The sequence below is a fragment of the Monodon monoceros genome, unplaced genomic scaffold (assembly GCF_005190385.1).
Source record: "Monodon monoceros isolate NGI ecotype Baffin Bay Population unplaced genomic scaffold, NGI_Narwhal_1 Super_Scaffold_13, whole genome shotgun sequence".
NCBI lineage: Eukaryota > Metazoa > Chordata > Mammalia > Artiodactyla > Monodontidae > Monodon > Monodon monoceros.
This window is the reverse complement of record NW_021703769.1, coordinates 50,940,176-50,963,903: the sequence shown is the minus strand read 5'-3', so window position 1 is coordinate 50,963,903 and position 23,728 is coordinate 50,940,176. Positions and strand designations below refer to the sequence as shown.

General features: G+C 53.0%; 6 non-coding genes across 6 annotated transcripts; 3 read left to right on the top strand and 3 right to left on the bottom strand.

Annotated features, from left to right (window-relative positions):
* The first annotated feature begins 4,056 nt into the window (after positions 1 to 4,056).
* Positions 4,057 to 4,129, top strand: TRNAR-CCU. Its single transcript has one exon. It is a non-coding gene; the product is annotated as a tRNA-Arg (tRNA).
* A 3,493-nt stretch (positions 4,130 to 7,622) lies between these two features.
* On the bottom strand, positions 7,623 to 7,694 carry TRNAP-CGG. The gene has a single exon. It is a non-coding gene; the product is annotated as a tRNA-Pro (tRNA).
* A 1,148-nt stretch (positions 7,695 to 8,842) lies between these two features.
* TRNAK-CUU lies at positions 8,843 to 8,915 on the bottom strand. Its single transcript has one exon. It is a non-coding gene; the product is annotated as a tRNA-Lys (tRNA).
* Positions 8,916 to 11,108: 2,193 nt separating this feature from the next.
* On the top strand, positions 11,109 to 11,180 carry TRNAP-AGG. Its single transcript has one exon. It is a non-coding gene; the product is annotated as a tRNA-Pro (tRNA).
* A 4,739-nt stretch (positions 11,181 to 15,919) lies between these two features.
* TRNAP-AGG lies at positions 15,920 to 15,991 on the bottom strand. Its single transcript has one exon. It is a non-coding gene; the product is annotated as a tRNA-Pro (tRNA).
* Positions 15,992 to 19,679: 3,688 nt separating this feature from the next.
* Positions 19,680 to 19,752, top strand: TRNAK-CUU. The gene has a single exon. It is a non-coding gene; the product is annotated as a tRNA-Lys (tRNA).
* The last annotated feature ends 3,976 nt before the right edge of the window (positions 19,753 to 23,728 follow it).

Below are 23,728 nucleotides of genomic sequence, written 5' to 3'. Positions count from 1 at the left end.
GGTCAGCGGGGACATGGAGTCCCCTCAGGGCATTCTGTGGGTCTAGACTGCCTGGAATCCTCGGCGTCTACAGGCCAGGAGCAGCTGTGCCGGGTTGGGGGTGAGGCGCCTCACTGACCAACGGACGGACGAACGGCCAGCGGCTCAGCAGCCGCCGGAAGCCCTGCGGCGTGGACAAAACTCAGGGCTGACGCGCCCGAGCTGATCCCGGGACTCGCGGCCCCGCGGCCCGAAAATGACAAGGGGCCCACATAGATGCTGCTGCTGAATATCTAGGTTAAAGTCGCGTCTTGGCTCAGGAAGATGTCAGGGTCTGTTCCAGATCATGGACGTTTTCAGCTGCACGCATTGCCCTCAACCCCAACCCCAAAAGTTAGTCTGAGATCCTGGATGGTGCCGGTCGCCTAGTTGAATCCGGTCTTTCTCTGGGCCTTGACACCGCCTGAGGCCCACCTGTTGAGGCCAGGGTCCCCGCACCATCCTGAGGCCAGGGGAGGTGGGTGCGCCAGCTTGAGGTGGCGCCAGGGATGTGGGAACCCAGCCTCTTCCTCAGAGCGATGGAAAGCAGGCATGACCCGTGGATTCCTCCTGCCCTTGAAATATTTTGCTGGACCCTGACTCTGAGTCCAGCTGGATCACCTGATGGGAGCAAGCCCTTAGGATCCAGAGCTAGGGGTTGCCAATCTAGGACAAGACTGTTCAGGTTCCTGCCCAAAGGGGTGGGGAGGAGTGTGAGGTGGGGAGGCAAGAGGGGCCCCGGGAACTGGGAGGGGCCTCAGGGAGAAAACCTGGGCTTCCACCAGCCCAGAGTTGCCCTGCTCAGGGAGGTGGCTGGGGTGGCCTGGGGTGGCCTGGGGTGGGCAGACAGGCCGGAAACTCAGGCAGGAGTCTTGAGGCACTGTTCTAAATGCTTTACCAAAACATTAAGTAACTTAAGATCCCAACCAAATCTTTGAGACATGAGCTGCTACTATCCCCACTTTACAGATGGGTAAACTGAGGCCCTTGAGAGCCCAGGCTTGGTGGGTCCAGATCTGTGAAGTCCAGATGAGGAATAGAGAAGCCTGGTCCTGCAACCCTCCCTCAACCCTAAAAGAACTGCCCAGGATTTGTGTCCTTGACCTTCCACACTTATGGGGAGGCGCAAGACCCCAGACCACAAGCCACTTGGCCGTGGAGATTTCCCAGTTCAGGATCTCTCCAGGAAGCACAGAATTCTCCTGAAACTGAGGTTCAGGGATGGAGTCTGTGCACGGAAGTATGGATGCATGGGTCAGGGACATGGGTCAGCCCACAGTATCCCAAAGTGAGACCTGGACAACGAGGGGAGAGGGCAGGGCTCCGGCTCCAGAAACCCCTCTCTTCACTTTCTCCTGTCTCAACCCCTTTGCTCTCCATCATAACGTAAGGCACCTAGAATCAGGGCCCACCATTCCATCCACACCACAAAAGTGTCCTGAGTGCAAGGGAAGGGCTTGTCCAGGATTTGAATCCAGGGCTTCTCACTCCTAAAGCTAGACATATACCCCTAGAAATCCATCAAGGTCAGTTACTTCCCCTGCCTCTCTTCCTTCCCTGGAAGTGGTGTTGCTCCCTGTTAGGTGGGGACTGTATTGTCCATTCTTCTGACAACCATTGGCTGAGCCAGGCCTTGAGCTGAGGCTGGGGATACACTGAGTACCAACTTGCCCACAGAACCAGTGACGGTAGGACTGTGAATGGCAACAGGGTCTCCTGGATGCTGGGAGGAATCCCTGGAGAGAAGCATCTCAGGGCTGGGGCAGGGAAGGTGGGTGCAGCAGGTGTGGGGCTGCCTGCATTTGAGAGGGGAGGGTAGAAATTGTCCCCTAAAATAAGAGAGAATCTGGCCCCTGATGCTGGGGTCAGGTTTAATTTTAAACATGTCTATTCCTTATTCCTATACTATCCTTTCTGTCACCTGGGCTCCCAGCCTCCTCTGTCCACCCGTGCAGGGGCCAGGGAGTTGCACAGGGCTCCCCAGGGGGGCCCAGCTCTCTCCTGTGGGTCTGAACAGAGCATGTCTGGAAAAGGCCAGGAGGCCACATCTTGGGGTGTCCTATGGGTGATTTTATTTTGTGGATTCCAGGTTGTTCTGGTCTCCACAATGAGATAGTAATATTTACTCATGCTGGGAGCCCAAGAGTATCTGGGTGCAGGCCTCAGTTAAACCCAAAAGTCCAGAGCCGTAAAAGGCAGGTCCAAGGTGTGGTACAGACCACATCCCTGAGATAAGAGCCTCAGTTCAGCAACCCACCCTGCATCCACAGTGGCAGCAGCCTTAGGGGGGTAAGGGGGTGTTTTAAGAGGAAGGCAGAGCCTGGTGCCCTGGAGGCAGGTAGACCAGGGAGGATCCTCAGCTCCTTCCACCTAATTCCCATGCCTTGGGAGCCTCCAGAGACCAGGATACAGGTGTGGGTCCCTACCAGGCTTCAGGCTCTGGCCCAGGGTGGTCGGGAGGAGCAGACTGGTTGAGTTCCTTGGGCTCTGGGGTCAGGGCTGCTCTGAGGCCCTTTGCTTGCAGAGACAGAGGCAGCAGTGGAGGAGGCTGAGGGTGGTTTGAAATCCAAGCCTGTTCCTCTGCTAGGAGCAGGAGTGTGACCACAGATCCTCAGTCAAAGGGCAATGGGATGTTAGGACCCTGCCTCCTGGGTGGGTGTCCCCGTCGACCTGGCCTCTTTTCCTCCCGATCCCCAGGTTTGGATGCTTTCCCCTCCAACACCCTCACTCAGAGCATTCCCTGCGGTAAGACAACCCTACCACCCACCCATAGAGAGGAGTAGAATGTGAGCCTCCTTTAATGTGAAGATGTAGGGGGTCCTATCGACCCACACAAAGCCAACTCAAGGGTATGAGTGAGGCAGGGAGACCCCAGTCAGTAGAGGAGCAGATGCAAGTAGAGCAGTAGAGGGCAGTGCAAGTGCAGGTGGGGCCCAGGTGACTGGCTACTCCTACCCTTTTTCTTCCCATCCTTTAAGTCCCGCAGGCGAGTACAGGCGCCAAATCCTGGAGCTCAGACTCCCACTCGTGGCCCAAGTTCCAGCGCCGCAGAGGAATGTCGGGGTCCCATCCCTGGACAGTGGCCCACTCACCGGAGCCTCCGCCGCAGACAAACCGGGTCCCCTTTGTCGCGTGCTCCGGTGGGGTGGTTTGAGGTCTGAGGTCGCTGAGTCCACAGTCTGTATGCCCAGAATCCGAGGAGCTGCGACCTCCTCTCTCTTCCTGAGCATGATCCCGGGGCCAGGTCCTGGGACCGAGCCTCAAGGGCGTCGTCGTGGGACAAGGTGCCACGCCGGTCCGAGGACGAGTGCAGAGGTTCCGAGCTCTCCCCGCACCCCCACCTCGGTCCTTGTCCACAAGTCCCAGTGTCCTTCCCAACAGGGTCCCGCGGTCCCCCCTCGCCTCGCCTCCAGGTGAGACGAGCGGAGGGTGAGGGACACTTACTCCAGCTGGAAAAGTCCGAAGCAACCGCCTCCCCTGTGCTGGGCACTAAAAAGGGGAGACCTGGTGGAGCTCCTCCTCCTGGAGGGGGCTTCGGAGCCTTCCCGGTTTGCCCCACCTGAAACAGACAGGGTCTGAAAACTCCCCCAAGGCTAGCACCATACCCTTAAACCAAAAAGCCAGAACGAAGATGCGGGCTCCCGGTACTCGGTCACCCTGACTCCCCCATCTGGGGCAGAGGCGGGATTCTCCGCTCCGGGGGAGGGAACCTGGGGGAAGTTTCGGTCCCGATACCTCCAAAGGGAGGGTGAAGTTAGGCTCGGTGTTCTGGGGTCCGGGGTCCAGTCCCGGAGATGCACACGCAGGGCGGCTTCCACCAACGGCCCGGCTCCCTCCTCCATCCCCACCAGGCGCGGCGGGGACTTGAGCGGCCGATGAGCTGGGGAGGCCCCAGGACCCAACGGGACCGGGCCCGGGGGCGTCCAAGATGGGCCCTAAATAAAGCAACCAGCACAGCAAAATGCTGGAACAGACATCGGGCGCCGGAAGAGTGGAAGGGGGCGGGTCCTGGACGGGAAGCCAGCTACCAGGTAGTGCGCCCCGGTGGCCTAATGGAGAAGGCACTGGCCTCCTAAGCCAGGGATTGTGGGTTCGAGTCCCACCCGGGGTACTCACTCACAATTTTGGCATTGCTATGCTGGGGTGGCTTCTGTTGGCAAAAACTGTTGTCAGCCACGTCTCTGAGAGCTGCAACTTCTAGGACCCCCGAGGTTAGGGGACGGGTGTTTCTTTACACCCTTGAAGGTGAGGAAAGAAGGGAGCTGGGGCCACCTGGGGCTGAACCCACTGAGGCTAGCTGGGGGGTGAGGGGCATCTCACAGAGGTGCAATACCTTTAAAGTTCTGATATGTATTTTTAAACTATCTATCTAGAATGTTTACATTTAAAAATCAATGTACATCTTATAGACTAAGAAACGACCATATGATCACCTCAATACATGCAGTAAAGGCATTTGATAACTCCAACCTCCATTCCTGATTTTAAAAAAACTCTCAGCAAACTGATGTTGAGGGGTAGGAGAGAGAGCGAGGAGCTATGAGAAAACTTTTGAGGATGACGAATATGTTCATTATCTTGACTGTGGTGACGGTTTGGGTGTACACAAATGTCAAAACATATAAAATTGTGCACTTTAAATGTATACAATTTATTATGTATCAAAACTTTAAAAAATTGAAGTATAATTGATGTACAATATTATATAAGTTACAGGTGTACAATATAGTGATTCACAATTTTAATGCCGCAGAGCAACTAAGCCCGTGGGCCACAACTACTGAGCCAGCACACCTAGAGCCCATGCTCCACAACAAGAGAAGCCACCGCAATGAGAAGCCTGCGCACCACAACAAAGAGTAGCCCCCCACTAGCTGCAACTAGAGAAAGCCTAAGACCCAAAAAAGACCCAAAAATAAATTTAAAAAAATTTTTAAAGGTTATACTCCATTCATAGTTACTATAAAAATTGGCTATATTCCCTGTGATGTACAATATAGCCTTGTGGCTTATTTTGTACATAATAGTTTCTACCTACTAACTCCTTGCACTTGTGATACCCCTCCCCCCTGCCCTCTCCCCACCGGTAACCACTAATTTGTACTCTATATCTGTGAGTCTGAATAAAATTTTTTTTAATGACCACAAAATTATTTGACACTCTTTCCACTGAGAAGTGGCATCTGTGTCTCTTCTCCCTGAGCCTCAGTGGGCTGTGACTTCTTCATACAATAATGTATGGCAGAAGTTACACTGTAGAACCTCCAAGGTTGAATCATGAAGGGGGATGCAACTTCCATCTTGTTCAGTAGAACACATACATGGGGTTCCATGTTGCCAGGTAAGAAATTCAATTAGCCTGAATCTTCCATGCTGTGAGAAAGCCCAAGCCACATGGAGAGGTCATGTGCAGATGTTCCATTCCATAGCACCAGCTGAGCTCAGTCTTTGATTCATCTCAGTTCATATGACAGCTGTGTTGTTAAAGGAGCCTCCAGATGTTTCTAGACTTCAAGTCTTTGCAGCCAGGCCCCAAATTTAACAGACACAAGTTATACCTGCTCTTCCCTGTTGAATTCCTGACCCACAGAATCAATGAGCATAATAAAATATTGCTTTATACCACTACATTTGAGAGTGTTACATAGCAATAATAACTGACAAATAATAACTATTAAACTAAAAGATGGCAAACATATTTAATGGAAGAATTTTGAAAGCTTCTCACTATGAATTCTGGAACAAAACAAGAATGCCTCCTATCACATTTCAATTTAACATCTTATTAGAGGTCTTAGTGCAATCAGGCAAGAAAAGTAGTTAAAAGGTATAAGTAAGGATTGGAAATAATTAAACAATACTGCCTTGATTCACAAAGAACATGCCTGAATAGGTAGAAAATCCTACAGATTAAAAATAATAAAAAAATAATGAGTTTCACAATGTAACTGAATCTAAGATTAATATACAAAAATGTATTTTTATGTAACTGCAAAACATAGAAAATTATATTCAAAGTGATATAATTTACAATAGCATCCACAAAATCAAATACCTAGCAAAAATTCTAATGAAAGATGCGCCAGACCTATTTCAGAAAAATATAAAACACTATTATGATCAATTAAAGAAGACCTTGATAAATGAAGAGATACATCATGTTCATGAGTTGAAAGACATTACTGTAATGATATCAAATCACCCCCAACTGACCTACAGAATCAATGTTAGACCAATCAAAATCCCAATCACTATTTTTGTATAAATTGACAAGCTGATTCTAACACTTATATGAAAGTGCAAATGACCAACAATAACAAAAACAAATTTGAAAAACAAATTTCGGAGATTTACACTCCTGAATACCAAGATTTATTATGAACCGAAGTTATTTTGGTCACAAGGGTAAACAGATCATGGAACAAAGCAGCGCAGTATTAGAATCACACGTACTCAGATTCTTGATTTGTGAAAGTTTGCACTACAAAGCAGTGGGGGAAAGGACGGTCTTTTAAATAAATTGCTCTGAACCAAAACTGTCCCCCTTTAACAGATGGTGAAATTACGGCCTACAGGGCTAAACGTCTTGAGTCCAGAGCCTGGGTTGGGAGGAATGCAACCCCCCCTCCCCCCGCTACAGGGTCTAAAACAGAAGGGAATATTTTTACAACTACGGGTTCGGTCAGCGTTTGGACCTGGGACCTCTGTCCCCAACAACAAAAGTCATGTCTCTAGCCCAGCGCAGTCCATTGTTGAAGGCCACAAAAACGAGCCACATCTGTCATTTAAACTCATCTAGCAGCAGATCTTTTTTTTTTTTTTTTTTGCAGTACGCGGGCCTCTCACCGTTGCGGCCTCTCCCGTTGCGGAGCACAGGCTCCGGACGCGCAGGCTCAGCGGCCACGGCCCACGGGCCCAGCCGCTCCGCGGCACGTGGGATCCTCCCGGACCGGGGCATGAACCCGTGTCCCCTGCATCCACAGGCGGACTCCCAACCACCAGCAGATCTTTTTTTAAGTCTTTAAATTTAATTTAATTTTATTTCTTTGGCCTCACCACACAGCTTGCAGGATCTTAATTCTCGGATCAGGGATCGAACCAGGGGCTCCGGCATTGAGAGAGCGGAGTCCTAACCACTGGACTGCCAGGGAATTCCCACAGATTTAAAAAATATAAGTAAAAAGGTAAAATTAAGTGTAATGTATTTTAATCAACCCAATATATCCAAAGTATCATTTCAACACATACTCAGACTTCTTACGTTTTTTGAACAAAGCCTTCAAAAGCCAATGCGTATTATTACACTTAAAGCAGCAATCTCAGTCGGACCAGCCGGAGGAAACCAGTGTCCAGCCGGGGAATAGCTGCCCTGATCGAAGAACACAACGAAGCTGCTTTTGGGGACTGGGGAGTTCAAGGGCTGCCTGGACCTCTGCGGTTAGGTTCCCCGGGCTGGAGAGGAGGGGAGGGACGCGGGGGCGCGGGGGCCCGGGTCAGCAGGGGTGGGCCTGGAGCAGAGCGCAATACGCATGGCCGGATGAGTCTCTAGGCTCGGTCTCTCATCCCCGAGCTTTAAAACAGTGAAAAACCGGGACACACAACTTGAGCTCGTCCGGGATTTGAACCCGGGACCTCTCGCACCCGAAGCGAGAATCATACCCCTAGACCAACGAGCCTCCCTAGAGAATCATCTTCCTGTGCTTCCTTCACAACTATTCCCATCGCCCCGCGACTAGGGTTTATCCCGAAGTGGACTGGGAGGAGCACTGGAATCACAGCGGGGAGACCCAGGAAACCCAGACCGGCAGGGGCAGAAAGAGGGGTCCGCTAAGCCCGGACAGGGCCGAGGAGATCGATTCCTGGACCACAACAGGGGATAGATTCTTGCCCCAGGGGAGTGAAGAGCAGAAATGTGGGGGTGGGGGAAGGGCGGGGACGGGAGGCTTGGGTGACCCGGAGAGCACCTTACTCTCCAGGGGAACCCGAGCCTCAGGCTGACAGCCGTGGGGCTGTGGATTGTGGCTGGGGAGCAGGCAGGAGGCAGGGGACCGGCATCAAGTAGGCCCTGGTCCTACGGTGGGGCCCCTGCCCTGGAATCTCTAGGGGAGGAGGAACAGGGGGGAAGGAGGGGAAGGTTCCGCTTTTTGCGCCGGGCTCCAGGGCTGCCAGCCTGCGGCGGGGAGAAGAGAGCTCCGATGATAGAGGATTCTGGCTCTCCCTGTTGATCCCCAAAGCGCCGCAGGGTGGACGACGACCACCTTGGGAGCCTCCTGCGGTTCGGGCAAATCCTTTCCGCGGGAAAAGTAAGGCAGAGTGTGGTAAACAGTGGCTGGCTCGTTTGAATAATTCAGTGGGGTTTAGGGTGTAGGGGCTGTCCCTAGGGGTCTAATATCTGGCCCTGGGTGATTTGGGGAAGGGGAAATATTGGCCTGGTGTGTGAAAGTTAGATAAGGAGTTGGGTCAGGGTGTGGACTGGAAATTGGTTGGTTTGCAAACTGTTTACTTTCTCTAGAATTAGCTGACCCTGGGGTTGGCAGTCTCTTCCTAGCCAGCAGACCCCTCCAAGAGGTCAAACAATCATTAAAAAAAAAAAGACCACACAGGTGTTTTCACCCACTTCACCCTATCTATCCTTCCTTTACCAAGCAAAGGTCCCATGCCTTCTCCGGAGCTCCACGATGGTCTGTAACCCCAGCTCAGGCAATGGTGTGTCGAGGTCCTGGAATTTGTCCAAGGGTCTTGTGATTGGTCTGGCTAGGATTCCGTGAATGCTTGCTTTACAGGAGAGAATCTGAACTCCCTCACTCCAGCTTGGCAAAAGCTGGGCTCAGCGTGGGGCTTGAACCCACAACCCTAAGATTAAGAGTCTCATGCTCTACCGACTGAGCTAGCCGGGCGAAGACAAGAACAATCTTTGACGCCCAGGTTCTCAGAGTCCCAAAGGCAGGTCCTGCAAAAAATGGCAAAGGTGCAGCCGCCCCCGGAGTCGACCTTCTGGAGGCTGGACACAGTCCTTGACTGGGACTCTGGACATCCAAACCCGGCACCACGCCCCCACCCTGCCCCTCATTCTCAGCCAGCTGTCAGCGGACAGGGAATCTTTCACCTGGTGTTAAAGTGGAATTTTTGGCGTGGGGTCATTAGCCACAGCCCTGGGTCAGGGTCATTCAGGGTGGTCCGTGGGGGGTGAGGATGGGGGCAAGGAACAGCCTCTCTCGAGGATCAGGGGAGCCTGGGTTGACACTCGCTCTGCTTGCATAAACCCAGACCCTAACTCAGTACTGAGCCCCTGCCTATTTATGGCTCCAATTCTTTTAAAATGACCCAAAGAATCAGCCCCCTCCCACTCCTCTGCGGATCTATGTGCAGGGCCACAGAGAGGCCCACGAAGTCCCAGAGGGGAGGGTTCGTTGGCCAGTTCTGTTTGCCCCGTTGTAGAGTCCTCACCTCTGTGACTCCACGAAGCCACAGCATGCCCAAGACCACCAATGTCTTGGGAATATAATGGAAAAATCCGAACCTCTCCTGGGTCCCACCCACAATGGTTCATCTGTCCAGAAGGTCCCTGGGGCAGGGGCACATCGTTTACCATTCCTGCTCAGCTAGGAAAACCGATCCTGCGTGGGATTCTGTTCCTGACCTCCCACTACTTCCCCACAAAGTCTCAGACTCTAGAAAAGCTGCCGCTACTGAAAAGTCAGAAGAGCTAGACTGAATGAGGAGCCTCTTACCCCCTCCCAGCCCCCCACAGTGCCAAGGATGACAGCCCAGCCTTAGCAAAGTAACCAGAACACCCTCATCCCAGCCTCGGGGATCTGTAGGAGGAGCTAAGTTATGCCGATGTCCAAAGCTGGAGCTCCATTTGCCCCAAACCCGGGCAACAGAAACCTTCTCCAAGACCCAACACGCAGTCTCTGCTCCGGGTGGAGCTGGGGCTCACAATCTCTGGCTTAAAAGGCCTGCGAGACCCCATTTGGCCATGGGCCTTCCCCCCACAACAAGGCTGTGTGGTTCCCCTCCTTCCACCCTCCGACCCTGCAGCAGCCCCTCTTCCAACGTGCACTCCAGTCAACCTCACCCACTCTGCCCTTCCCCCATCTCCCCCTCCTCACTCTGCCCCTGTGTCAGGACTTGAACCAGCCTCCCTGCCCCAGCCCGCGACCCCTCCCTTCCAGGTGTGTGCCTCTCCGTGCTCAAAGATCACGGCCTCTCCGGGTGGGGCTGGTCCCCACAAATCTTGTCCCTGCAGAGTTCTCAGCGCGGGGCCTGGCTAAGGATCCGGCGCAGGGGGTTTGTGGGATGAATGCAGAACGGAGCCAGAATGCTCGGTGGAGAGCAGGGTCACCGAGGTCGCAGGAGCAAGAGGGACACGCGAGGGTAGTATCTCAGGTGTGAGAAAGCCCATCGGGATCTAGGCATGAGCTCCTCTGAACATTTTAGTGCTGGCGCTGGGATGCACAGGGAAGAGCGGGCTGGGGACCCTCTGCAGAGCTCTCGAGAGGACAGATCCTCCGGGGCTGGGAGAGGTGGGGGCTGTGGACAAGGTCACCAGCTCAGGGATGGAGGCTCCTACGGGAGGGCCCCGGGAAAGGCCCCGGCCACACTAACTGGTCCTCTGGGGTGACCGGTGCGCCTGGTCCCTAAGCCTCACGAGACGCACATTTCTCTGAATCTCAATTCGCTTCCAGTGGAGGAGAAAGACAGCTGCGTCGCACGTGGGCTCGTCAGGACGGAGGAATCCAGGCACCATGACTCTAGCTCTGTCCCGAGCCTTGGGCTGTAGAGAGAAGAAAGGACCCTCAAATTTCCCTGCCGTGGAGGCATCAGTCTTCTGGGCGTGGAGACGCCAGCCGAGCCCAGGACTAGGAGAGGCACAAGGGAGTCCCGGACCCGCAGAGCGTCAGCCTCCGAGACCTGGTGCTCACAGGGGCGGCGACACTGCGCTATCCTCTTCTTGAGGGCTGAGAGCTGAACTTATCCGAGCTCAATACGGGGGCCGCTCGGAATGGGGAAAACGGGGACCTGAGGCTGCACAGGGAAATGGTGTGAAGATAAGCTGGAATAGGCAGTCAGAAGTTCAGGTCTACTGTGGCTCGTTGGTCTAGGGGTATGATTCTCGCTTAGGGTGCGAGAGGTCCCGGGTTCAAATCCCGGACGAGCCCACTCTCTTTTCTTTTTATCCCAAGAACTCCCAGGGTACCCAGCCCAGGGACTCCTGCGGGAACAAAATATGGCTCTGAGGGCCCATCGACCTCCACCGCCCACATCCAGCCCGCCAGCCTGATCGGAAGGGCCAGAAGCCCTGAATCTGAGTCCTGAATTTGGGCTCCATATTAGTTTAGGGAGTGGGAGGTAAGGAGAGAGATCTCCACGCACAGCCGGAGGCCACAGCCTCAGCTTGGGACACCTCGCCCTCCGCCCATTCCTCTGAGGCTCAACACTCCCAGGTGGTTTTCCCCTCTGGCCGCCAGAGGGAGCGCCGAGCCGACGCTGCTGGGCTGGGAATTGGGGAACTTCCACTCGGGCCCCGGTCCGGGAAAGCCCCCAACTGTGTTCCAGGTGAGCTAGGCTCTGGCCGCCGGGCTGCACTGCTTCTGTTGTTAATGACCAGTGGAGGATCGGGGAGCCTCCAGAGACCGCCCCCCCCCACTCCCACGAGGCGAAACGGGAGAGTTGGGAGGCTGGGTAGGACTGCCCTGAGCGTGCACATCACGAAGGGGACCCCTTAACTTCGGCCGCAGTTTCTTCTCACTTCCCCTTTCCCTTCCTGGGATCTGAACAGAAACCTCAGAGCCACCTCAGCCGGTGGCCCAGAGCCTAGTAACAGCACCCTTGCGCTGCATTAATCCAGCCACTAATGATGGACATCCATGTTGCCCCAACCTTCTCTTTGTCCACATGGGGAGCAGTAAGAGGCGCCCCTCCTCCCCCCAGACAGGGGGCATCAGCCGAGGCCTAGTGGAGACCACGAACACCTACTCCAGCCCAGCAGTGAGGAGGTCCCACCCTGTGTGAATTGCCCGCACCAGACAGCAACAGGGCAGCCCCCTCTTTCCCTACCAGAGGGGCATCTAGTCAGAGAAGGCTGCAAACCAGAAGATTTAAATGAGATCTAGAATCTCATAACGTAATACCGAAAATGTCCAAGATGCTATTGAAAATCACTGGTCAAACTAAGAACCAGGACAATTTCAACTTGAAGGAGAAATGACAAGAGACACCGACTCAAATGTTGTAACCATCTGCCAAGGAGGGTAAAGGTGGGTGAAGCAGCTGTGGTAAAAATGCTTCAAGTAGCAATTACAAGCTACTTGAAACAAATTTAAAAGGTGAAAGTCTCAAATAAATGGAAGATATAAAGAAGAGCCAAATGGAAAACTTAGAACTGAAAAATACAATAACCAAAACAAAAAGCTTAATTGATGGGCAACAGCAGAATGAACAAGACAGAAGAATCAGTAAACTTGAAGACAGAACAATAGAAGTTGCCCAATCTGAAGAACTGAGAAAATAAACTTAAAAAATAAAATAAACCAAATAACAGAGCCTCAAGGATCTGTAGGGCTTTAACAAAGTATATAATATTGGAGTCACTGAAGACCCAAGAGAGGAGAAAAATGGGGCTAAATAGTTTTAGAAGAAATAGTAGCTGAAAATTTCCAGTGGGCTTTTAAAAAAAATAAACTTTAGGAGAGGGTGTACTCACACCTCTCCATTCTTTGATGAAAGAATAAAGTTTTTAAAATAATCCTTATTGTTAGAGTTCTCAAAAAACAACAAAATCGAGCAGAATTACATAACCCCCTGCCCCCAAACACCACAGCCTCCTCCACTCCCATGTTGTTGTTGTTTTTCTCAGTATCACAACTGTTTATTTCATGCTGGTGCTACCTATCAGCTGCAGTGGCTGTAGCTTGGCTGTGGCTGTGTGTTCATTCCAGGGTCCAGGGTGAAAAAGTAGCCCTAATTGTGCGCATGCTGTTCTCACACTGTGGGCAGGAAGGGGAGGGGTGACCCTCACAACAGCTTTTAAAGTTTCTTCCTGAAAGTCAGCTCTGATTACTTTACAGATGCCTTTGAAGTCACATGGCCAAGTTCAACATCAAGGAAGAAAGCCAATAACTGGGAAAAATAGAATCTACAGCCCTTCCAGAACCCACAACCAAATCAAGCAACGGTCCATCAGGAAAACGTAAAGCGACCATAGGTGTCTGGGGTCACGGGAAATCAGGGGCTTGCACCGAATGGGGTGGGGGAGGAAAGTCAGGGAAACTGTTGCCACGACCTCAGCCCAAGCACCGAGGTGGATGGTCTGGAGCTCGCGGGGGTCCACTGCCATCCCCAGCCCTGGAGAACCCTCGCCTGTCTCTCGTCTGCAGCAGGGAAGCAGGTGCTTCATGAAGGCTCCCTGGAGAGCAGCCCTGAAATTCAAGGCCACACTTCTGGCTGCCTCCGGATTTCTCCTCGGCAAACTCGAACTTCCAGAGGAATTTCTGGGAAATGTGGCTCCCATCTTGTTACGGGCCGAACGCTGGTGTCCGCCCCAAACCCCTAGGTTGAGGTCTGACCCCACCGTGACGGTACTTGGGGACAGGCCTGCGGGGCTACGAGGCCAAGAGGGCGGGACCCCCCGACGGGAAGGCGGCGGACGCGGTCTCATCTGGAACCGCCCGTAAGACAGCGGCCAACCTGACTGAGCTCTTCCCGGCGCCTGGGGGCGCGGCCTCAAGGTCCCCACCGTCGGGGAGTAGGCGGCGGGCAGGTCCCGAGGCCGCAGCCCCGCGCCTTAGGAGCAGGGACCGCCGGCCGCTCCGCGCTCCCGCCGCCCGCTCCCATGACGGCGGCGCGCGCGAGACACGGCCCATTCCCGTGTATTTTTGAAATCTATCTCCCTCTACTTTTTTTCTGACGTATTTTAAAGCACATATAGCATTGCTTCACCCGTAAAAGCTTTTTGCCTTTTTTTTCACCAAATATCTCTACAAATAAAGTCCTTTGTTCTAAAATACTCGCAATGCCATGTGCACATCCAACAACATTAACGGTGATGCTGCAGTGTTCTCTCGTGCTCAGTACGCATGCAGGTTCCCGCTGCCTCCTAACCTCCACTCCGCATTTGGCTGGTTAGATTCAGGATTCAAGCCAGGTCCGCACATCGAGGTTGGTGGAATCTGAAATCTCATTGAGTCCTCAGCAGATTCTCCGAGGTGCCCTGTCTCCAGAATTTGGGGTAGGGAAGGAGCAGACAACCCCTAGGTCCCACTCCCAGTCCATCATGTATCTGAAGTTCCTTTCTGTTCTGGAGAGCCAAGCTGGGAGGGGGCTGGGGCGGGGTTGCCCCAGCCCCGACCTTCCCGGGTCTCACTCCTGGCATGCAAGGATCCGCTTGCTCCCTCCAGTGACATCTCATTTCTGACCCTGAATCCTGGGAGGCTGGATCCTAAAGCAGAGGGCGTGAGCAGGGTAGGTGTTGCGGCAGGCTCCACGGGGTCTCCATTCCCCTCCAGCAATCCACCACCAGGTCGCTGGTTCCAGCAACTCAAGATCGTCCAAAGGACGGACCAAGAAATGTTGGGGCAAAATAAGTTTTTAAATAAAAATAAATTTCTTTTAGATAATTCAAAGGAAGTATAGATGGAGTTATGCGAACAAGTGGAATCCAGTTAAGTCTAACAATTATTTTGTGTTCACGGGCTTGTTTGCGTATATATAGTGGTGGGTCCCTTATCATTGCCCCATTTCGGGCCGCGTGTCCGCGCATCACGGGATCATCTCGGGCTGGCCCGCCCCGAGTTCTATCCGTGCCTCAGGGCTCCCGGGGGCAGCAGAGCCGCTGTCTGTCCTTCCGTCCGTCGGTCAGTGTGAAGCCTTACCCCTCCCCACCCCCAGCTGCTCTCCGGCTGGGGACACGGCGAATTCTGGGCATTCTCAACACGCAGGTCGCCCGATGGTGCTCCACGTCCCCGCTGACCCCGGGGCCTACCCAGCCCAGTCATTTTGGGTTATCCACAGCCAGTCAACTTTCCAAACATGGCCGCAGTCTACCAAGCATGGGTGCTCGGCTAGCTTCGTTGGTAAAGCGTGAGACACTTAATCTCAGGGTCCTTGGTTTGAGCCCCACGTTGGGCATTCTTTTGACAGAATCTCTAAGCAATTCCTGGCATTCGGTTTAGGTACAAAATGCACCAAAGGCTAGTCCGACGAACAGGGTCCAGACGCTGCCACATCTGCAGCCTGTCAGTTCGCAAAGAGTCACCCCGCCCAAGCTCTCACAGGCCTGGAGTCTCCTCCTTACGGTGGGTCCGCGAACCCACTTGATTCCTCAACTTCTTTAACCAAAGGAACCTTAGAAATGGGTCCATCAAAGATTTGAACCTGGCTACCAGACAAAAGCCACCCACCAGTTTCTCCTTTGGTTTATTTAGTCGACGGAGCGAGCTGCTACTATTATCTGTGCATCTGCAAGACAGCATGGTGTAAAAAGCTCAACTTATACTAGGATAATCCTTTGGGAGTGAGGGGTGTACTGGATTCCAAGTCACAATCGTCTCTCAAACAGGAGTGACCCTACAGGGCAGAGGAGCCCAGACCACTGTGAGGAAGGACGAGGGTGAAAACCAGGGTGGGCATGTCCATATCTGGTGAATGCGACAGCGGTGTGTCCCACATCCCAACTACTCTTTTTTTTTGCGGTATGTGGGCCTCTCACCGTTGTGGCCTCTCCCGTTGCGGAGCACAGGCTCCGGACGCGCAGGCTCAACAGCCATGGCTCACGGGCCTAGCCGCTCCGTGGCATGTGGGATCTTCCCGCACCGGGGCACGAACCCGTGTCCCCTGCATCGGCAGGCAGGCTCTCAACCACTGTGCCACCAGGGAAGCCCCCAACTACTCTTTAAAAGAGGGGCTCGTCCGGGATTTGAACCTGGGACCTCTCACACCCTAAGCGAGAATCATACCACTAGACCAACGAGCCACCTCCTGAGGGTCATTTGTTCTCCTCTTGAGTTCAACGTGGCTCTGTCCTCACTGGTCTGGACTGTCTCAGTTTTCTCATCCATGGATCGTTTCCCTTTTCCCCACGAATGTCAGGGAAGGATTTGATTCCATGGACAGGAGGGGGATGGGAAGGCTCAGCATTGCCACACTCTGAGACTCCCAAGTCGGCAAGTCCCGATGCGGGTTTTGGAGGGTCCCGCTCCTCTGCTCTCCTCTCCGCCTGTGGAAAACTGAGACGATCAGCTCAGGAGAACGTCCCCAGGTCCCTCTTCCGTCACCGGGCTAAGGGCTGGGCAGCGGAGTGAAGCTGAGAACCGGGTTTGGCCCCCCGCCCCTGGTGTGGTGGGCTCCCCGGACGCCCCCGGGACCACCCCCCCCCACCCCCACGCCACTCACTGGATAGACCCGCCGCGGGGTCCCGAGTCTCACACCCCGTCCAGATCAGAGAACTGCCTCCCGGAGCCCCAGACTCGCGTCCCAGTGCAGACAGCAGCTGGGAAGGTGCCCCGGAGAGGGGGTTTAGGTAGGGAGCAAAAGGATAAAGGAGGAAGTTGAGGAAACTCAGGGAGCCCTCAGGGGACACTCCCCGCCCCGCGTTGTCATTGCCGTTGCCACTGCTGTGACCTGGGTCACGGCCCCTCCATGTCCGCTGAGCACACCCAGACACCAGACTTCAGTGTCCAGGCCCGATCTGGCCACTCAAGTCCAACTGGGATCTGGGTCCGCCACCCCCTGGGTCTGCCACATGATCCATCCTCACAGGCCCTGACCCCACACCAGCTCTGCCAGGGATTCCATTTCTGCCATAAAATGACCAGAAAAAGCAAACTGGGCTCCTCGGGGATTTGAAGCCAAAGTGAGGGTAAGAACTCGTCCACAGGGACCTTCCTCTGCAGTTCGCAATTCCTGTTCACTGGACAAATGCCCAACTGGAGGCAGGCCCTAGACTGAGGGCATGGGTAAAGGGGAGCAGACGCCGGGAGCCAAAGGGGGTTAAGGCAGGCCTGAGGGAGGGACACCACTGACACAGAAGAGGACTTTGCAGAGGAAATAACCTGCTGGTGGAGGCAGTAGTGCTTTCCCCTCAAGAAAAGGGAAGTCTTAAAAGGCTCTGGCTATAGGAGAAGAAAGTGCTGGCCAGGGAGCCTGGTTACCCCGGTTGACCCCCACCAGGCCTCAGGGGTGGGAGAGGCCTCCCTGGACATCCAAGTGGGGCCCGGGGTTCTGTGCAGGAAACCCACTTGCTCGGGGACTTGAGAGTCAGGAGGCATGAAAGGGGCACCCAGCATGCACGACCCTGGGCTTAACTGGAGAAACCCAAGCGTTTAGGTCAGAGAAGAGGCCCACCAGCCCCCTGCCCCCTCTGCATGTTCTGGGAAGATCTGGCTCTTCGGCAGCTCACCTGGCAGGGGCTCTGTGCCATAATCCCCTGGGCCTGGGATCAGGAAGCTCTTCCCAGATTGGGGGACCTGAAATTTCAACCAAAGCCTCAGTCCCTGCCCGTGTCACACTTGTCTTTTCTTTTCTGTATTCTGATTCTTTGATGTCTGGAGCCTTGCTGATTCTGGAGGGAATGCCCCTCCCAAGGTTGGCCAATTCTAGGAGATAGTAAACAATTCCTCTGCCAGCAGGCATTTCAGATACAAACCAACCAATCCAGAGTCCACAAATACCTGTTTTATCAGACTCTTACACTCTGGGCCACAACCCATCTGCCAGAATCACCTCAAGGCTGGGAAACAGAAAACTAGGGACAGCACCTATGCCCCAGAGCCCAGTGAAATTATTCAAACTAACCCATTTAAACCTGTTTTCCCTGCCTCACCTGTTTCACCTTTCGTGAAACCACAATAAAGCCTCTTTTGCCCACATTTTCTTCTCATTCCTTCCGCCTCCTGACTGACTCTGGTGCTTCCCCTGTGCCCCCCTCCCCCAACGTGGAGGCGTGCCCCCTCCTCTTGGAAACTGTAACAAGCCATCTTCTCAATGGCTGGATCTGTTGGCCTCAGAGAATAATAATAAAAACCTATGTAAACATTGCCGTTCTTCCAACTTGGAGAAGAGACCCCGTGTCTAGAGCACCGCCCTCTGGACACCTGTGGAGACCCCAGGTCCTTCGCGGTCCCCATGCTCAGTCTCCGATGCGGTTTCCTTCCTTCCCTTGGTCGTGGAAGGCCCTTTGGCAGCCCCTCAAGTAGGAAAAAGACGTTGAAACGTGGGCTTGTCCGGAATTTGAATTTATGACCCAAAGCAAAAATACATGCCCAGACCAAGTTACATCGTTCTCCAGGTCCAGGGACCGTCTGGCACACAGACCTGGTCTCCAGCCAGCGGAGACAGAAGTGTTTGCCCCCGCCCCGTTCGGGCTCCTTCCCCCAGCGCCAGGCCTCCAGGCCAGTCCCGGAGCCCCGAGGACGAAGCCTCCGGCCTGGAAACACCCGCCCCAAGCGGAGCGATGGCCACTTGGCAGCACGGAACTGGGCGCAGCCCGATCGGATCGCGAAAGGCGGGGACCAAGATCTTCTCGCTTAGGACTCCGTAGAGCTCCGGAGTCTTCAGCCCGAAAACTGGGGATGTCTGAAAAAAAAGAAAGTGGGGCTCAACCAGAATTTGAACCCGCGACTTCTCGCACGCCAAAACGAGAATCATACCCCTAGACCAACCAGCCGGCGCCTGAATCGCTCCTGACGTCTGTCTTTGGAAGCCTGAGACCGCGGCTCCGCCCCCCGATCCTGGGCAGAGTTCTGGCGGCCGGGCCCCGCAGGAACTGGCGCCGAAGGAGGTTTCGGTTTCGATTCCAGAAGAAGAAGAAGAGTTGCAGCGCTGCCGGAACCTCACGGAGAGGGGTCTCCCGCACACTAGGGCCCTAGAGCCGCAGAGCCAGACTCCCCCAGGCCACGAGGGCCACCCAGTCTCCAACAGCTAGAGGAGGGGACGGGCGACCAGGAGGAGGAGGGAGTCCCTGTGGCCCGGGTGAGTGTGAAAATCTCCCAGGCCAGAAATTTCACCCAATATGGGACACAAATCCAAGACCTCGAGAATGAGACTCTGCCACCTCCCAACCGGCCAGTCCGGGTGAGCCTCGAGCATCTCGGGGTCCCTCCTGGCCTGAGCTCGGCCCCAGAAAACCCTCACAGTTCTGGAACCCTGATGTAGGGGTCAGAACTGGCGTTGGTGCGCGCTTCTTCCTGAACGGCGCTGCCCCGCTAGCAAGGAGTCCAGCATCCACCTGGAAAGGAAGGCCTCCCTGGCTTGTCCCCGAGGCGAGGCCATGGAGCCTTCCTGGTTTGCTTCAGGCTACTCGTCGAAAAGAGGGCTGAGAGTTTGATGATGAGAAATCATCCCTTATTGGAACCCGACACCTCCCACAACCTAAGCGAGGATCACACCGCGATCCTTACTAGTCTCTAGTGATACCCAACCACGTGCCCTTGCCCCCGACTTTCCAGCTCCCTGGAGCTGCTGGGACTACACAGACCCACGGCCGGACAGCAGACAGGAACTTGTTGGGGCTCTTGTCCTCTGCTGAAAGGACCCGAGAATTCAGCACTCCAGTGCCCGAGATGCAGTGTGCACAGGATCCAGGGTTTGTCCCTACCATTTTTAGGACAGTAAAGTTCTGAAGAAATACAACTAGTTTGTGAGGAGCATCCTTTTCTAACCTTGCCTGGCTAGCTCAATCGGTACAGCATGAGACTCTTAATCTCAGGGTTGTGGGTGCGAGCCCCACGTTAGACATGACTTTTGCCCTCAGGGCTTGGCTTCACAGGTAAGCAGAGATGATATTACAGAAGTGGCCAGATCCATATAAACTAAGCCTCTTCCAAAGGAGGATCTGTTGCTGGTCCAGGGAGGCCGGCATGTGGCCACCAACCTCGAATCTCACCGGAGCAACTTGCTTTTGTCTCATTAATATTTTATTATATACGTTTTGGAATTTAAAAGTTGAAACTTACTCCACAGTTCCAGATACAGCACACAGAGTGGGTCAGGAGCCCCTCTGAGAGGTTCCTTTTCTAAGAACTTTCTTGAAATTCCCGCAATCGGGGCAAGCGCTTATCAGGCCAAGAATTATCGCCCAAAGTAGGACTTGAACCCATTCAGTCTCAGTTCTACACGCGGAACGAGAGCTACAACAGGAGACTTGGAAATGGATTTTCAGCTAACTCTGGCCCTAAGCAGGGACCTACGTGATGCTCCATCCGGGGGTGTTCCCCACCCAGGACCCTCACCTCCCCCAACCCTGTGTGTCCCCACGTGCATTTGCTTCAGTTTTCCTCCCTCCTGAGACAGAGATGCAGCAGGGAAGGGAGCCCCTCATCTGGCCGTTATTCCTGTCCCAGCCCCTCTCCCCTTTCGAAAGTAGAAAGAAAGTTGGAAATCGTGGGCTACTCCAAGTAGAGGTTGGGTGTCCCACTCCTCGAGAGGCAGCAGTGAGGGAAATGTGAGTTCCTTTCTTGGGGTGGGGTAGGGGAACCAGAAGGGTTAGCAACACCGGCCCTGAGGCTCTCATGATGTCGGGTCGTCTGGGTATCCAGGTTTCCAAGGTGGGGGCCAACGGGGGGCAGGAGAGGGCTTGGCAGTGGGGAGGTGCCTGCCAGGTTGTGTCCCTCTTGGTGCCTGGATTGGGGCACCCTACTCGTCCAAAAGAGAGAGAGACTATATTCATCAGAGTTCTGTTGTAGTCTATTTTTCTGGAGAACTCAGAGAGAGAGAGAAAGAGAGCGAGAGGAAGGGGAAAGTGAGGGAGAGATTGTGATTGATTGTAAAAATTGGCTCACATGATTGTGGGGATCCCAAAGTGAAATGTGCGGGGTGGGAATTCCATCAAGAGTCCATGTTGCAGACTGGAGTCAGAAGGCAGTCCAAGGCAAAATTCTGTCCTCTTGGGGGTAATCTTAGTCTTCTCTCTTAAGACCTTCAATTGATTGGGAGAAGCCCACCCACATTATGGGAAGATAATTTGATTTACTCAACTCTACTGATTTAAAAGTTAGTCACATCTAAAAAATACCTTCACAGCAACATCTAGACTGGTGTTTGACCAAACATCTGGGCACCATAGCCTGGCCAAATTCACACACAAAATTACCCATCACAGGGTCCTGTCAAAGTGCTGGGCTTCCTTCCAGACTTGTGGTTGCCAAGGGGGAGGAGGGTAGGGAAGGGATCGATTGGGAGTTAGAGGTTAGCCAACGCAAACTATTATATATAGACTGGATAAACAACAAGGTCCTACTGTGTAGCACAGGGAACTATATTCAATAGTCTGTGATAAACCATAATGGAAAAGAATTTTTAAAAGAATATATATATGTATAACTGAATTGCTTTGCTGTACAGCAGAAACTAACACAACATTGTAAATCAACTATACTTCAATTTTTTTAAAAGTGCTGAGCTTCCTTCTTAATAATAGGAGAGACAAGGTACAAAAGCTTACCTTCTACTTTGGATGTGTCCCAGTAGGCACCAGACCAGAAAACAGTACCTCCCAAGCTTCTCAGAGATGCTGGTGCGTCTCCTCAAGCATGCAAGTCTTATTACCTCCGTGAATAGCATTTCCTGCAGGCACTGCCAAGATCCATAGTCTGTTCCATTGCAGCATGCCGTAGAGCCATGCTGGCGAGCCAGTATCTCTGTCCCTTCTGATTCCTTCTTTCACAGTTTGCCATGGCATTTCTGGCAATTCTACTTCATTTAATGTAGGCCATTGCTTTTTCCATCCTTCCAAGTGCCATGCCAGCTGAGTATCACAACCAGTTTGAGGGACCATGCCAGGCGTTAAGTTCTGTGTCATGAAAGAGTGTCCCATATGATAATCTCTCCTTTTTCCAGCTTTTTATTCTCCTCACCCAGATCCAGGACCGTCAGGATCCACTCTGGGCAGACTCTCCAGGTCACCGCTGACACGTCATCCAGATCCTACAGAAGCAGTCCCAGTACTTTCCCAGTTGAGTCATGCTGGGATGTGACCCTAGTATTTGGTATGGTGGCCTGGAGGGGAAGTTGGAGCAGGTCTGAAGTGACCAAATGTTTTGTAAAATACCTGCCTCATTTGAGGTTCCTCCTAGTCTCCAGGCAAGGGGGTGGAGGCCTGGGCCCCCACAGCAGGCCCCGAGAGTTCAAGGCTGTCAATGCAGCTACCCAGATATATCCATTCCAAGTTTGATGGCCCCGAGCGTTCAAGGTTCTCAATGCAGCTATTCAGATATCCCATTGCAAGTTTGAGGGTCCCATTTCTTCCCTATCAGCACCCTGACATTGGTCCAGGAAATTTGCTGAGACTGAGAATTCAAGTCTGCCTCAAGGCCTGCTCCTGAGCCTGGCCTTCAGCTTTATCTGCCCTTCAGCTGTAAAAGATGTAGGTTGCTTTCAATGCTGCCAGAGCAGCCTCTGATGTTCACACTGCTTTGAATTGGTGATTAGTCCACAGGAGGCTGTCATTCTCGGGTTTCAATGCATTAAAGACATTGAAACATTTTTGTTTCAATGCGTCAACACATAATTCCACAATGCTTACAATGATCACATTTCCACTGTATCTCCAAAATGCCAGAGACATGGGGTGAGCTCCCTCCCATACAGCCATCCCAGTTCAACGGGGACAAAAGGCTTAATAATTGCATGGCTCCAGCATACCCGGGTCTCTCAGAAGTCTACCTACCACCAGTGATGTTCTCCTTGGTGCCAGGCAGCCAGAAGGTGATTCAACCTTGGAATCTTGTAACCGAGCAGGACCCTATGGGGCCTTCCAGGGACAGATCCCCCCCATGTCCTCCGCCTGCCCTCATCTGTAGAAAACATTAGCCTTCTAGGCCTTCCCCAAGTTCCAAAGAATAAATTTAATCAGAGAAGTGAGAAAATGCAGAAAGAAAGGAAAACAGTCAAGCAAGACAGTGGTTTAGCCATTAAACAAAGTCAGGCACCTTTAGCTCCTCCTCAAGGGCTGTAGATAATATTCTGAGCTGTTTTGCAGAGCCTGAAACCCTCACCAGGTGGTAGAAGTTAACTGTAGATTGCCCAAAAGCACGTATGTAGACCCCAGACCGGTTGGAACCAGAAGGTTGATGATGTTGACTCCCAATTACCTCACCACCAACCAATCAGAAGAATGTCCATGAGCTGATCACACACCTCCACAACCCCTATCCCTCACCTTGTCTTTAAAAACCTTTCCCTGACAGTCATCTGGGGAGTTCGGGCCTTTCGAACGCTAGCTTACTGGGCTCCTTGCGCGATGCCTGCAATAAACGCTGCACTTTCCTTCACCACCACCCGGTGTCAGCAGATTGGCTTTATTGCACAAAGCTGAGCAGACCCAAGTTTGGTTCGGTAACATTCTCATTCTTAGAGTCTGTTTCCAACTATTTTAGGACAAGTTTCCAGGGATTTTTGTGTAGTCAGTCCATGAAGGGAACACTCTGAGGAGGCATCTGTAAGGAAGCGGGGGAAGCAGGATAGACCCGTGGGCCAGTACTTAAACTTTTATCCCTCAGCTTCAAATTCACCCTGTAGACCCCACTTAGTGACACAGTAAGTCCTCTACATACGAACGAGTTCCATTCCGAGAGCACGTTCGTAAGTCCAATTTGTTCCTAAGTCCAACAAAGTTAGCCTAGGTACCCAACTAATACAATCGGCTATGTAGTACTGTACTGTAATAGGTTTATAATACTTTTCGCACAAATAGTACATAAAAAACACAAAATGA